Source organism: Passer domesticus, chromosome 3 (assembly GCF_036417665.1).
Source record: "Passer domesticus isolate bPasDom1 chromosome 3, bPasDom1.hap1, whole genome shotgun sequence".
Taxonomy (NCBI): Eukaryota; Metazoa; Chordata; class Aves; order Passeriformes; family Passeridae; genus Passer; species Passer domesticus.
The window spans coordinates 15707546-15722936 of NC_087476.1; the positions used below are offsets into that span (position 1 = coordinate 15707546).

The 15391-nt window shown below is 37.0% G+C and overlaps 1 protein-coding gene and 1 long non-coding RNA gene across 4 annotated transcripts in view; one reads left to right on the plus strand and one right to left on the minus strand.

Annotated features, from left to right (window-relative positions):
* Nucleotides 1–15391, minus strand: part of TAF1B (TATA-box binding protein associated factor, RNA polymerase I subunit B) — a 45474-nt gene that overhangs the window by 15700 nt on the left and 14383 nt on the right. The window lies entirely within an intron of this gene.
* Nucleotides 2470–6509, plus strand: LOC135296058 (uncharacterized). Its single transcript, XR_010358111.1, has 3 exons — nt 2470–2687; nt 5051–5113; nt 5729–6509. It is a non-coding gene; the product is annotated as an uncharacterized LOC135296058 (long non-coding RNA).

Below are 15391 nucleotides of genomic sequence, written 5' to 3' on the forward strand. Positions count from 1 at the left end.
AGGTGTTTCGCAAGTTGGGATTCCTTCAAGTCTGATCAACAACACTGACAGAGTCTGTAACTTGTCCAGATGGGCTACAGAGGTTGCCAAGACCTTTTCTTAAGCTTTGTTTTTAAAATCTTTGCCTCTTATTCCCACATGTGATAAATAAGGTCACTCCAGAAAGCAGTACAGAAGATTAGTACTACTTGAGAGTACTTTCCCCTGCCCCCTGAGCACAGGAGAACAAAATATACACTGTTGAGTCAGTGAAAAAGTGTCTATAACAAGATTTTCATAATGATAAATATTCATTAAACTATTTAAATCAGTTGTCTTTATCTTTCGAAGTTACATGGCATTTTTCACCTGTATTAGAAAACAACAAACTGGTTTTCAGGAGCAGAGGAGCCCAACTATTAGCATGATAATCAGATCACAGTAACAGGTAATTGTTTTGAGTAAGCCAAGATTGCAGACTCTCCTACTTGTTTGGACAATATCAGAATATTGCTGATCAACAAGCAGAAAACAGTATGCACTGGCTGGCTTTCTAGAACAATGTGCAGGCTCCATAGTTTCTTGTTTTCAATGTGGTCTGACTGACTCTCTCCTTGGATAACTGTGTAAGCCATTTCCTTCACCTTCAACTGGTTCAGATATATCACGACAATATCCCATTACTTACATATTCACAACTCAGCTTATGTTATAATGATAATGTTCTAGTATTTCTGAAAATAAGTAATTATACACTTATTCTAAAATCTTCATTTTATATTTTTCCCTTCCACCCTTCTTTCCTGTTCAGTACTTTTTTTTGCAGCACAATTCCCTTCCATATCATCCTTCTACCTGTGCATTTCCATCCTGGGACCCTTTTTACCCCTTGCCTGCACATTCTCTGAAGTTCTACCTATTCTGTGCTACTTATATTCCACACAGGACATTTTTCCCAAGGGATTTCTTTAACAACCCTTTAATACTGGAATCTAATAAGGTCTGACTCATTTTTTCATTATCAGCTTTTTGTAAATCTCAGGGAATCTTCTAATTTTTAGAGTTGGATATGCAAGGCTTCATCCTTTTTAAGATCACAAATTCAACTTAGACTGAGTTTGAAAAAGAGGGTACTAAACTTACCAGGAAATGGATTAAAAAAGACATTTAACTTGTAGGTCTGGAAACCAACAAGTTATGAGGGCTGGAGAAGGATTTTTTTGAAGCACAATCCAGAATTTTGGTTCAAACCTTGTATAAAGCAGGGTATGCCCATAAAATAAAAGACATTTATTGTAAAAATAATAAACCAAATGGCTGTCCTAGTGTGTGTAAAGATCTTTGAATGCTGCCTGGATTGAAACACACATTCCCAGGAACCTAAGCTGACTTTACATTTACATGAGGTAAACTCAGGTACCAACCATGAGCAGAGCAGTCAAGTTCTCTATGGCACCTGGCTCACCTTACTTTGCTTCTGCTGCTCAACTGGTTCAGATATATCTGGTCATCTGCAGCATGAGTCTGATGTGGGATGACAGCAGCCACAGTGCATGCAGATTGCATAAAACACTTGACAGTAGAGACAATAACTGTATTAACTGTGAAATTTACACCCAAATTAGTGTTTAAAACTGAATGAAATTACCTTGTGGACCAATCATTACATACTAGATCATTAACATGGTCACTAATTATTTTTTCATGTTTTTTGTACATTCTTACAGTACGACTAATCTAGCTACCTCCCATATAAACCCACACCAACAAATACTGCCAATTTATTTTTAAATAACATTGGTTTTCCCCCTTGCCTGACCTCTATCTACCTCTCAGGCACAACCACCATCACACCTGAAAAAGCCACAAACTAATGTAATAGCCATCAAACACAAATTAATGGTACTTTAACACTGTGTATTATGATGAATACAAACTTTGAAAAAATAGGAAATACTGAAACTATTTTTTGCCATTTAACCTAGCCGGAAAAAAAAACAACTAATGTGGTTACCTTTGTAACATGGTTAGATTCTGTGCAGTCTTTTCAAGAAAGCCTTCTTTGCCAAAGCAAAAGTTATACAGAAAAGGCAATGTTTGAAGAGACTCTTTAAAGGTCTCTTTCAACCCAAACCATGGCATTGTCAGCATGTCACCACTGCTGTACAGAAACACCCCAGGCTTGTGATTTGCTGGTGAGTGTGAAAGTGTGTGGGGAAGAGCCCCTGCAGCCTGCTCCTGCCTGCTTTCCTCAGTCACACCTGAAACAGAAGAACAGACTCCAGGAGCCCCACGTCTGACTCAGTGCACTCATTTTTACATGGACTGTATTAACTGTGACATTTACACCCAAATTAGTATTTAAAATGAGTGGACAGCATTTAAATGAATGGATAGATTTCTCCAAACCCTGATATCCATGAATCACATACAGATGGTGATGTAACAGCGAGAGGGTGTGCCTGGAATTATTAAAAGGGAACCAAATGACAAGAAGAAGACAGGTGAAACTGCTATAACTCCATTTAGGTAACTGCAAAGAAATATGCATCTCGTGGAACTTCTTCCATTAGAAAAAACAAAGAGACTAAGCACACAAGTAAAGCTGCTCCTCTACAAGCCTGCTATCAAGCAGAAGGAAGAAATAAAAGGAAATCAATTTGTCCACCTGAAAGACAGGCAGACAGGTTGCCCAAGTTATCTGTCAGGTAAGAAATGGGCAGAAGGGAAGAAAAAAGAAGATACCATTTGGAAATCATAGAAGTCACATTGGCAAGCTCTCACTTCATAAGAGATCATAATCTCTCCTTTTAATAACTGTTTCAGCTGCAACAAATACTACATCCTAAAATCCCAAACTACTCCTGGTCATTGCTGTGGAGCAAGTGAGAAGGGCCTTTATATAGCAAAAATATTAATTTTAGAAAATGACTGAATAAACAAAGCTTATGCCTTTTTGAGAGGAAAAAAAATAGGTGCTAGGGTATTAGACTGCATTAAACTGATCCAGGCAGTCTTTACTGAAGAATTCAAGATAGCATGAGGATGAGCCAGCAACTTACATGCAAAGAAAAAAAGCCAACTGAACATCCAATACAGAGGTACTCCTTTACTAGGGGAAAAAAAAATTTGGCTGCCTAACAAGCTTTTTAATGGGCTACTTTCAGAGGAAGACATATTTTTCATTACATGATTCCTGGTTAAAGTGGTTTTGGAATAAATGAGTTTCAATATTATTAAACCACGAGAGACATGTGTTTGAGCGTTACCTTGCTCATGTTCACAAGCAAACTCTGTCAAATATCACTTTTCTGAAAAAATATAGTCTTTCTAAAAATAGAGGATTCTAGTAAGGAACTGAACTGTCATAATGCATTGAAATTTAAGAGTTTGGAAACAAATTTTATTGAATTTCAAATACTTTGGTAGGTTTGTTTTCTTTCTTCATTAAGTAATGCTTAGAGACAGGTATGGACAAGCTAGAGTTTCTGTTACACAACAGCAAGCTCTCATGATAAACTTGATTACAATAACCCTTTCAGCAGTGAACTTCCTCCTCAGCTTTTTTCTTTCAAATAAAAGCCTCACCCTTGCTTCTTTTCATTCTGCACTACTTTCTATCCTGAACAAGTACTGCATGCATCTGCTAAAATGCACAAAAAAATACACAGTTAGGCAGAGAAAAAAAGCCCCTCCAACAGATACACACCCACCCCAAAAACCTTAAAATTACAAGATTACAAGATTACCTTGTAATCTTAAGAGACACCAGCAGACCAAAGCAGGAATCCCTCCTTGTTTAGGAAAGCAAGTGCAGCGTAGCTGACTGGAAGAATTTGTATAGATGGAATTTGATCCCTCTCAAAAGATTTTTTTAATAAGCAAGAATGACCAGCTTCTGTCTGAATTTGAACTCTTTAAACAGTTACCAGTGAAAACAGAAATTTAAAAAATCATATGGCAATCAAATTTTAGTCAGGAAAAGAGGCTCTTACACGTTAGACCTGGCATATTTTGAGAGGAAGACTTCAGCAAACAGAGGAACATGTCTAAAAGCCAGTCTCATGGATAAGCTTTCCAGGGAAGCAGAAAGCTGTTAACATCCCAGTCCAAACTCTCCAGGACAAAACAGCAAATATTTTGACCTGCATTTATGAGTTCATGAACAGATTCAGTCAGGAATTACTCTGTCTGAATCAGACCCAAACTAAAATATATATGTGCAATCCACCAAAACTTAGAGTGTTAGACAATTCATGTGTCAGCAGTTTCCTAAGAGCTGTGTGATGACTTGACTGGCTTTAGCCAGTAGCAGATTATTAAGTGATACAAAATCCTTTCAAAAAGCCAGTGTGGAAAAAAAAATACAGGCACCGTTTTACAGCATTTGGAAAATCTTCAAGTTGCCTCATGACTGTGGCACAAACCCACCCCAGTCCCTCAGGCAAGTGTCTTTGTCCCAGTTTTCCACCTTGGGACAGAGCAGCACAACATCAGCCGTGAGGGCCCAGCCCAGCAGGAGCAGCAGTCTTGTGACCAGGGGGAACAACCAGCATCAAAGGAGGAGAAAGGACCAAATATTCTGTAACTGAGTTGGTTTCACATGGCTTGTACTAATGCAGGCTTGAACTCCATATCACATGAGGAAAAGGAAAAGATTCAGAGCAGCTCTCTACTTCCTGCATGCTGAACTAAGACGCTATCTCGGTTTAGAAACACTATGAGATGAAATCGAAATGACTACACCCTAGAGCACTCACACAGTCTCAGCTAAATGCATGTTCTCTTCAGTAATTCCTAAATTTCATATGCTCAATCGTAAAATTTTAATCAGTATTCAAAGAAATGAAGATAAGAGTATTAACTTAACCTGTTCACAAATCAAGACCTGTACTTGCTGTCAGGGCCAAAAGAAGACTGCACAGAACTGAAGACTGTTCAGAAATATTAAGGGTGAAGTGCAGAACCCCTGAAGCTGTGGTCCCTGTCAGCCCAGGATGGCTCCCCCATGACCTAGAATTCATTTATTCTTACATGGCTTTTCATGTTTCTCTTCTTGCCACACTTCTAGGCCAGGCTTCTTGCAAGTGTTCCTGCTTCCTCCTGGCATTGGGATTATCACTACTACTCAACAGTAAGGAATTTTACATTGTGAGTTATTAGACAGTCGATTCCTTTTATAGTTCCTCCATCAAAACAAACCAAAAGGTCACTAGAAAAATACAAGCTATTTTTCAAATAGCAAAGTTTTGCTTAAGCAATTTGCTTAGAATTCTTTGGTGTAGGCTAGACATACCCCTTTTATGCAATGATTTTGTATACTTTTACCATTTAATCATTCCTCAACATTTTTCAAGTTGAATAACAAACACTCTGAGATCTCTAAATGTGAAACTTTATCAGACCATACTTAGTTAACTTAACTGAAAGGCTTGAACTATGACTTTAAAAGAGTTGTTCTAAGATAACTAGTTAATGAAAAATGAAGTTTTACGATCTTTAAAAAAGTCTCCCCAGAACACAAAACCCACAAACTGAAAGCCTAACTGAAACCCCAGAACAAAAAAAAAAGTGACTGTACCACATCAATCAAAATAATCTATTTAGCCTTGCACCCAGAAGCGAGCAAGCAAAATGTGCAGGGAGGAATTTAAGAACCAAGCAAGCCACAACACTACCAAACATCTGTCCAGCTTTATAACTTTTGTGGCTGACTCAGCAGTGAGATCTCGCTATTCTTTTGTTCCAGATCTCTATTCCTCCATGACATTTGTACAGTCAGCACCTGGCCCTTTTAACACCCAGAGCATCATTTAAGGCAAGGAGTTTCACTAGTTACCCACAAAACATATAAAGCCACATCTCCTGCTGTTTGATTCTGAACCTGTAAACCAGCAACCTCTGCTGACACCTCCCAGTTCTTGAATTGGAAGAGACATTGAACAACTGCTTCCTCAACATGTTCTACAAACTATCACCACATCTTCCTCTTAGTCACCTCTTCTTTAAGTTGAAAGATAAGTAGATAATATTGTTTCTCGTAAGAAAATTGTCCCTGTTTGATAATCCTTGTTGCGACTCTCTGTACCTCTCAGTTCTTCTGCAACAAAAGGAAGGGTAAGAAAAGCAAGAACATCCAATCAAAACTCCATATAGTATTTAAGATACAGTACATTATGGATTCATACATTAACATAATTTTTTTTTTAATCTCCATTCTTCATTAGATGTCAGGAGTTATTAGAAAATAACTCTAATGTAGCTGGTCTAAAACAACTGCGTGTTCAAAAACTGCATCATAAAGAGATTACAGAAACCTGTATCATCAAGATCACACAGGTATTTAAACTAAGGCTGGTACCTGAACATAGCAGCATTGGTAACACCAGCTTTCAGAGAACACTGCAAACCAATTTTTCTTTACTTAATACTATTTTTTCCACCTAGAATAAAGATATTCACGTTAGCTGTTGGACAAGAATGATGTCTGAGAAATTTCAAGCAGTATTTCTCCATCTGTATTCTATGAAGGTCCAAGATTATAATCTCAGTAGATGCAACAAGGGGAATCTTTGACTTATTCCAAACTGCTCACATAGAATTCAGAATTTTATTAATGAAAAAAGTGAGGAAAAGTGAAAAAACAAAGACTGAATAGAATGATGAATATTAAGGAAATTGCAGGTATACATTTGTTTACACTGGATTTTTTTAAAATTATCATTCTTCTTTAAAAATTCCTTCTACCTGTGTAAGTAATCTTTGCATGTATCAGCAATATGCATTTTACTTTTTCCTACATGGTTTATTCATCAAAAATGGTCATCAGACCATTTTATTTAAAAAAAATCTTCAGACTAGAAAATTATTTAACATGTTACTAGCATAGCATTGTTATCATCTACCAAATTAGCAACACTAAAACAGTCACCAAACATTGTAAATAATTTCCACAATAACAATTTCAGTACAATGACCTCACACAATATTCACAATACAAAAGCATACAATGAATTTCACTCCTTAGACAGTGGCACAAGAAACACAAAGCCTTAGAACAGTGATTCACTTCACTGTCCCTCCTAGAAGAGTACTATAATTAGGAGACTAAATCCACACCCACAACTGAAGAAACACCAGCACTTAAGAAATACTCTCAGGTTTATGAACTTCTACTCACACACTCAAACTCAGTAATGAAGCAAATTCTAATCCTTTGCTTTTAAGTTGATGAAATTACAGTACCATAAATAGCATCTTTGATATAAAACATTCACAAAGAATGAACTATCATTTGCTGTATGAAAGCACTCAGGCACATTCCATCCAATTGAGGATACAAATCAAGGAATTACAGGAGAAAACTGAAGGAACACATTGGACTGAAGAGCAAGACAAGTACCTATACTTTTAGTGATGCTAAAAACAGTCATAGTGAGATTTCCAAGGATCTTCAGTGGTCAATATTACAGTTTCATATAAATTTATGCCAGGACCTATGAGCAGAACACTCTACAGACATTCCTAAGTGGCACCACCTGCTCTGCTTTTCCCTGAGCACTTCATGGCTGAAGGACAGAACTTGTTCTTCCCTGTGGTGCAATGAGGGTCACCAGTGATCTTTTACTATGTGATAAGATTATTAATTCTTTCAGTTTGAAAAGAATGATGAAGAAGTCCTTAGGCTTTGTTTTCAAGCTTTGCAAGCTTGCACAGACCTCCAGAAAAGCTGAGTGTAGGCAAGAAGTGAGAAGTATCAGTACTCTAATAACAGTCCCTCTGCTAATCACTACCCTTCCTTGCTATCTACACTTAAGTGACCTAATGAAAACACTCTCAGTAAGTGAGAGAGCAGTTACTTTTCAAAGCTTCCCAGGGAAGATCCTATCTAAAGTTTATACACTTCAAACACAGTAAAATATCTGTGATATGCTTCTGATTGCAGGAAACAAAACAAAAGCAGCTCAAGGTATCTAAACCAAAATGCAAACAAGTGTTTCCAATGTGAATAAGCCAAGCAATACACTTAGATACAGGAGTGCTAGTTTCCTTGTGTTATTAGGTACTGTGAATTCAAAGAATTAGTTTTCAATAAACCCATAATACTGATGCTACTTTCTGGTCAGAAGACAGATGAATTATTCAAGCAATCCTAGCAGCATATTTTACAAGAACCCCCTCACACTTTGCAACAAACTGGTAGAAATTATTGGGAATTACTGGGGATCGAATGCCAAATTCTTTCTAAAATTGAGCCATTATGCTTGAAAGCTAAGGACTAACCAATTCCTGCTTTTGGCTGTACATGTCAAATCACAGAGCAACTGTCTTTCCTTAATCCATGAGAAACCCTCAATTTTTATGTTTTCCTCCAGGCTACCTGACAGTTCTTCTGCCCCCAACATTCACAGGGAAATCAAAATCAGGAGGCGTCTTAAATTACTTAAACTTTTCAGCTAAATTTACAAAACAAAATGGCTTTTACTATGCTTGAACAAAGCTCAATTGATTCATATACATTTTTGTGGCACATCCCCATGTAATTCAAAGCAGTTTTACTGAGCTGCTGTGTTGTTGGACAGTCACAAGGCACTAAGTGTTTATATGGTACAAGTATTAACAACCATATTCTGATTGTAATATTGCCTGTAATGAAGAGAATGAGAGAAAGAATATAAAATGTGAGGTTCCATATCTTTAACCCATCTGCAACAGTAAAACTCTGGAACATATAATCATATGGTAACATAAATGATTAACATTACATGTCATTTATAATGTAGAAGACAAGTCCCACACTGGGTAATACTGCAGAAGGATACAAGTCCAGAGTTTAAAACTTGATCACAAGTAGACCTTTCCAAACACAGTCCTGGTAGGTCACTACACTCCAAGACAGATCTGCCATATTCCTCTTTTTATTGTGGGATAATTGGATAAAGGGAAAACCACCCAAAAAAAATCCCCCTTTTGAAGCATGGGGGGGCATTTGACTGCAGCACTCAATCTCCTAGATGAATAAAAAAAAAAAGAGACGAGAAACTGCAGATATTCTGCAATGAAACACAATATAGAGGTGCCTTAAGCTGTAAGCAGCAGAGAAACCTAAAACCCAAACAACCCAAAAATCCTGAATTTCAATGCCACAGGTAAACAGGTAAGTAATGAAATAGGATGAAAAGCAAGACTGTGCTATAGCTGGAAAAAGAATATGAATCCATTGCATTAAAATCACATGTAAGGAAGAGAAAAATTATGTCTGCAGAAAAGCAAACCACTATCTGATAAAATGGAGTATTTTACAAAGGAGAGGCCCAGATAATTTACACACAAGAAGCTTCAAGGAAATAACTGAGGAGTTCTCTGAAACACAAATGTTGTTTTTTAAATAATCTTAAGAAATTCTAAACATCAAAGGGCTCTCCACTTTAATATGCAGTATTTAAAAAAATGTAAAAGGGGAGATTCAGGAACTGAAGAATGATTAGCTTGGCATGGATCCTGAACAAATTAATACTATGGCAATGGGAAAAACAGAAGCTAAAAATATCCTGTCAGTCAAGCAACCTTTGTAAGGTCAGGAGAGGAGAGGAGAGAGTGGACTGAAGATCCAGCTCCCATAAGAAGCTGATCTGAAAAACCTTTTTCCTTTTTCACAGTAAAGTTAAAGGGGAACCAAATAAAAATTACCACTAAGTCTCACTGGAAGAAATGTAACTCATACTTTAATCAAAACTCAAGAGCTGCTCTGCAGGAAAGAGCATCATGAAGAACAAAGCAGCAAAACAGAAGCATGCTTGATTTGCTAGCAAAGGAGCAGCCTGGCAAATTCATCTCAGAAATCAGATCTCTCATATCATCAACAGAAGTGAGATTGAAGCTGACACAGAGAGATGGGTGACAGAAGGATTAGTGCTAGAGAAATACAGATACCAAAGTGCTGCCAAGAATAAAACCAAGCAACATTTAAAAGAATTGAAGAGAAGAAGAAAAAGAAAATACAAACTATAGAATACTGTAAAAGAAGAAATGAAAGAGTTTGAAAGTTTCCAGGCAGAATAGAGAAGAATGATCACCTCTCAATTTTTCAGGGAAACCTTTCACTCCTAAATAAAAGAGGAGAGAAATTTACTAATCCAAGCTAGGGAAGGTGTGTGCGTGTGTAAATGCATAAGAGCAAGGTATGTACTCCTCCAACACAAATAAAATAAAGCCAAAGCATCATACACTATAAAACACTTCATGCTCAACTGGCATATTCTCAAAGGAGCTGAAAATTTCCAGTCTACTTTATAAATACATTATAGCATCTACTTCAACACCCATCACAGGTCACCATTAGGGAAAGGAAAGCTTTGGATGAATTATAGAGTAGCAAACACTTGTTTTCAAACTGTTCAATTTTCCACCAAAGCCAACATCAATTCATAATGGAGCATTAATTAGAAGTCCTTATTCAACTGAACACAACTGAGCTGCCCAGAGCTACGGCCTAACCCAAGACAGAAAGAAACCTAATTTTAACGTAGAATGATAAACCATTAAACCTGAAAGAAACAAGGTATCAGCAAGAAGGTAAGAACAAGAAGCTTTCCAGTTAGGCTGGATAAAAGGGAAAAAATCATGACGTGATTTTGAGTTTCATGATTCACCTCTCTTGCCCACCACAGTGATTTATGACCAGCAGAGTATATTGCTGCTGCTTTAGCAGGATGCATTCAAAAATTTTCCATAGACAAAGGTAAAGAAGAATGCTAACATCATTCTCAGCTGGAAGTTTGGAAAGTGTTTCTGTATCACGGAAAATTCTGAGGAGTAACACTAGGAGAAATTTAAGAATCAAGACATCCAGGGACAGAAATAGGCAAATTAGAGCAGAATTCAAACTGAACAGTGCTTCTGTTAATGTAACTTGGAAGTTGGATGTGTAAAAAAGAAACCAAAAAAAGCTATACAAAGACAATAAAAAAGCTGTATAGATGGCAATTTTATCATGCGGGTAAGGGCAGATCTTTTTAAGTACATTCCTTGTTATTGGCAGCAATATTGTGGATGATAAACAAACCAAACAAAAATCATGAAAAAAGAGAGGATGGAATTGAATTACAGAACAAAAAAGGAAGTATTTTTTAAGATACAGATTCCTAGGCAGTAAGGTGTTTCAACAACACCATCAACACTGAAACATTCAGTGGCCTTGTAAAACATGTGGATTTAGAATTGTGCAGCTACTTCCACCTAAGAGAAAGGGAAGGGGGAGGGGGAATGGAGAAAGGCTTACAGAGAGAAGCCACTTCATGACCACACCCCAGGGCAGAAGAAGAAGTAGCAAGGACAATTCAGGAAATACCCATTCCTTTTGTCTTCAGGGACAAGTTGGTAGACAGGTCTGAACAGAATTCAACTAACCCACCAAGCTCAACTTTCTCCAGGCCCCCCCCATCCCTGGGGAAAAAAAAGAGATTCTTAACACATTTCTTCCTAAATTCTTCTTTTAAATTTGGAGAAGAGATTGAGAGAAGGGAACTTGTCTGAGGTCACACATCATGCTCCTTGCCAAGTCCAGATACTTGTGCATCCAGAGACAATCACTTCCAAAGCTCTTTAGCACAACAGGATCTGAAAGATGCTTATGAGACTACACCTATCCTGTTGCACACAGCACATACTCCAAAGTGACGTGGTTGTTATCTTCAGTACTTCAGTAAATCATGTTGCCCAACATCCATGGGAGTGACCTGCTTACCTATATATACGCATATATTAAAATTTGTGTGTGCATGAAGAATGTGAGAATCAAAACGAAGCATTACTTCTGGACATTAAAAAAAATCCACTTACAGTGTGTTAAAGGTAAAATACACAGAAAAATAGTGTGTTTTAGAAAAGTAGTGAAAGCTAAAGGTAAATTTGAGGCAGCAAAGCACAATCAACTGTTAAGCCCAAGAAAAAAATACTTGAAAGATAATTGGGTATACAGTCCCAAGACAAAAATGCATGGCAAGACAGACCTAAGGCAAAGACAATTTGTTGATAGTTCAAGGCAAAAGGGATGGTTTAACCAATTTTGTATAAGGATGAAGATAAATCCCTAAAAGGAAAGTGGAGGATGTGTGTTTTAAAGATATATTCCTACTTCATGCAGAAATAAAAGAGGAAATTTGTGTGCAGCTGGAGGACAGATTACATCAATAAAATAATACAAGCTGAAAACAAATTATCCATTGAACTTTATATATACTACTAATACTTTACAAATACATTTTAACTCCTATACTAATGGGTTTTAAAAGAAATATCCTAAAATCCTAGATATCCTATGTGCATTAAAAAGAGAACAAAGGTGACTTCCACCTAAAGGAGAAAAGATGCACTTATCAAAGATGTCTTGGCTACTGGCACAAGCCATAGGATGAGCAGAGATCTACTGTAGTTAAACAATTGCAAATACAAGAAAAAAACCCCTTGACCTCCTGCACAGAACAAAATCAAAAACTTATATATTTTATTCTTCCTTCATACATACAAAAATATTTTAATCAAATGGAATAAGAATACTTGTTTTAGAAAAAGGAAATTTTGCTCTTCCTTCCTTGTACTGGGAAGTTAGAACTTCTGAACAAAACAGGAGCATCTTGCTGCTGCTGTTTGCCCTGTTAACCCTTTCATTGTACCTTTAGGTAAAACCTATTTTCCAAGGGCTAATTTCTAATATACACATGATTTAATAGAGGAAGGGATAGATAAGATGACTAATTAAGTAAAAGCTTAGAAAACTGACTTGGAGCAATGGAAAGATAAATACATATGGAAGATAAACAACTTGTTTTTCTTAAAGATCTTCTATAAAGTACTTTTATCCTTCAGAAAATACTTTTGAGTAGTACTTATCTCCAGCTAGGCCCTGACACCTGTCCAACAGTTATACATCATGATAAAGATAATACAGAGAGCTGGAGGCTCCTCTCCTCTTCTCTTAATGACACAGTCATGCCCAGAGCTCCCAGACCTCTGGACAGAAGTGTTCAGATACAACCATACCTTTGTGGCAGGTATTTTAAATAAAGTTCAGTTTTAGCAGAACAAAGAATTATGCCCTTTTGTTAGCTGTTCCACTACCAAATATGAAGGGCCTGCCACCTCTACTGAAAAGGTGAAACAAATACAAAGCATACTTGAGGGTGGAAGGGACCTCTGGAGATCATACATGGAGTCCAACACCACTGCTGAGGCAGGATCAACTGCAGCAAGCTGCTCAGGACTGTGTCCCATCACATTTTGTGCACTTCTGAAGATAGGGACTCCACAGTGTCCCAGGGCTGCCTGTTCCAGCACTCAATCACCCTTACACAGTGAAAAAGTTTAATATTCAAATGGAATTTCCTGTTTTTCAGTTTGTGCCCTGTATTTCAGTTGTCTGCTGTCCTTTCACTGCACACACTAAGAAGAAAGACCAATGCCATCCTCACTCCTCCATGACAGACATTTATACACATTACTGCCATCATCCCAGCCTTCCCTCCTCAGTGATAAACCCCCAGCTCTCACCTCCCCTTGTACAGCAGACACTGCAATCACCTCTCACTGCTAAATAGTGCACAACACAGGGAAAAACTGTCAGTGATACAGACTCCATTCCTAAATTACACAACACAGAAATTTATCACAGATGAGAAGCCTGAAACTAGTCCCATTCCTTGCACATGGAAAACTACTACTAAGTGACAAGTCATAAAAACTCCTTGGTGCATGTATACACACACATGTCACTACACAGAAAGTAGATGACTCGTTTTGTAATACTGTTGCATTTACGTTCCTAACACCTGTAACAACTTCAACCTTGAACAAATTCAGCATATTTTGGGCATGTGGGAAATTGTTACTAAAACGTCTTTAAGCCACTGAGAATATTTATATCTAAGATGAGCATCATCAAGTTAGGCTTCATCTGCACTTAACTGATAAAGTGATATTTAGTATGATTTCACATCCTTCAAGTTACTGTAACAAAATTACTTCTTGATTCAAATTTGGGATGCACAGGACACAATTAAATGCACTAAAATCTGTTCAAAATTAAAAAGGAGACATATGGAATAGTCCTGTCAGTTATCAATATTTTGCAGCTTATATTCACCAGACTTGAGTACAACAAATAATGGCATAAGAGCAACTTACATGCCTGGTTATAACAGACATAATATTATAAAGGTTTTTTAGATAACTGTCTACAAAATATTCTATACAGAGCAAAGCAGAAAAGAATGTAAGCTATATCTTCAGAATGGAGTATTACACAATCTCATTTCCTGCTCCAGGACAATAACCTCATCTCTTGAATTTCTCAAAACTCAGATGCCAAAACTAGACCCAGTAAGACATTGGTAACCTCAGTGCTGCAGCGAGAAACATGAGACATAGGAAAGAGCTAGTAAGGATTTTGCAATTATCAGCCTCATGATGTAGTGAAAAATGATTAAAACTAAATACAACTGAGGATGCCTTACTAAAGTAACACTGAAGGTAGAGTAAGGAGCAGATATTTCTAAAAAGAGGAAGCCACAGTAAACTTACAGAACTGTACCTATATATCTCAGTGAAAACACAGTTAAGAGATGACTTGGTTAGTGGGAATATCTACCTATGCTTTGGAAGTGAAGGGAGCAGCCCTATCCCAAAAGGAAACAGCAGGATCCTCCAAAGGAAACTCATCTCCTCTCGGTAAACCAGTTCTTCCACTTTCAAGTATGGTACAAGTTTTAGAGTTGCAATTCATAAAACAAAAACTCATACAGAAGATGGAGGCAAAGAAGGACAAAGACTTAAAACCAAGTTTATACTCATATTTCAACCTAACATCTTTTCTGTTAAGGAAATATCTAAGATAAAGAAATCAAGAGGTTTTATATTAAATTTATCTCCTGCTTTTTAGAAGTTGAGGTCATAATTTTCATTTATCCAGACAGGAAAGCAGTAACATAAAACCAAAAATAATATAAATGCTAAAACTTCTTGAAGGCACAACTCCTGAACAACTCATGACCTGCTGAATATAAGCTACATATTGGAGAATGGTAATGTTACTTGCAACATCATCAGTGAGGGCTTGGCAGAATTGCTGCTTTCTGCTCTTAAAAGCTAAGATTTTATTTGCACACTTCAAAAATCCGTAATACGTTTTTATGTGCAACAGAAACGTCATTGGGCAATTGTTACCACAATACATAAGACTCTTAAATAAGGGAAATTAAATTTCACTCAAGACTGTCCATTACTATTCAGTTCCTAGAAGAGCTGTACTTCCTCATGTAGATTTTAGGTTTGATATATTTCAATCAGTACAGCAAGGAACAGAACAAGGGATAGCATCTAAACCATATTTTATTAAAAGAATATGGAATTACAAAAA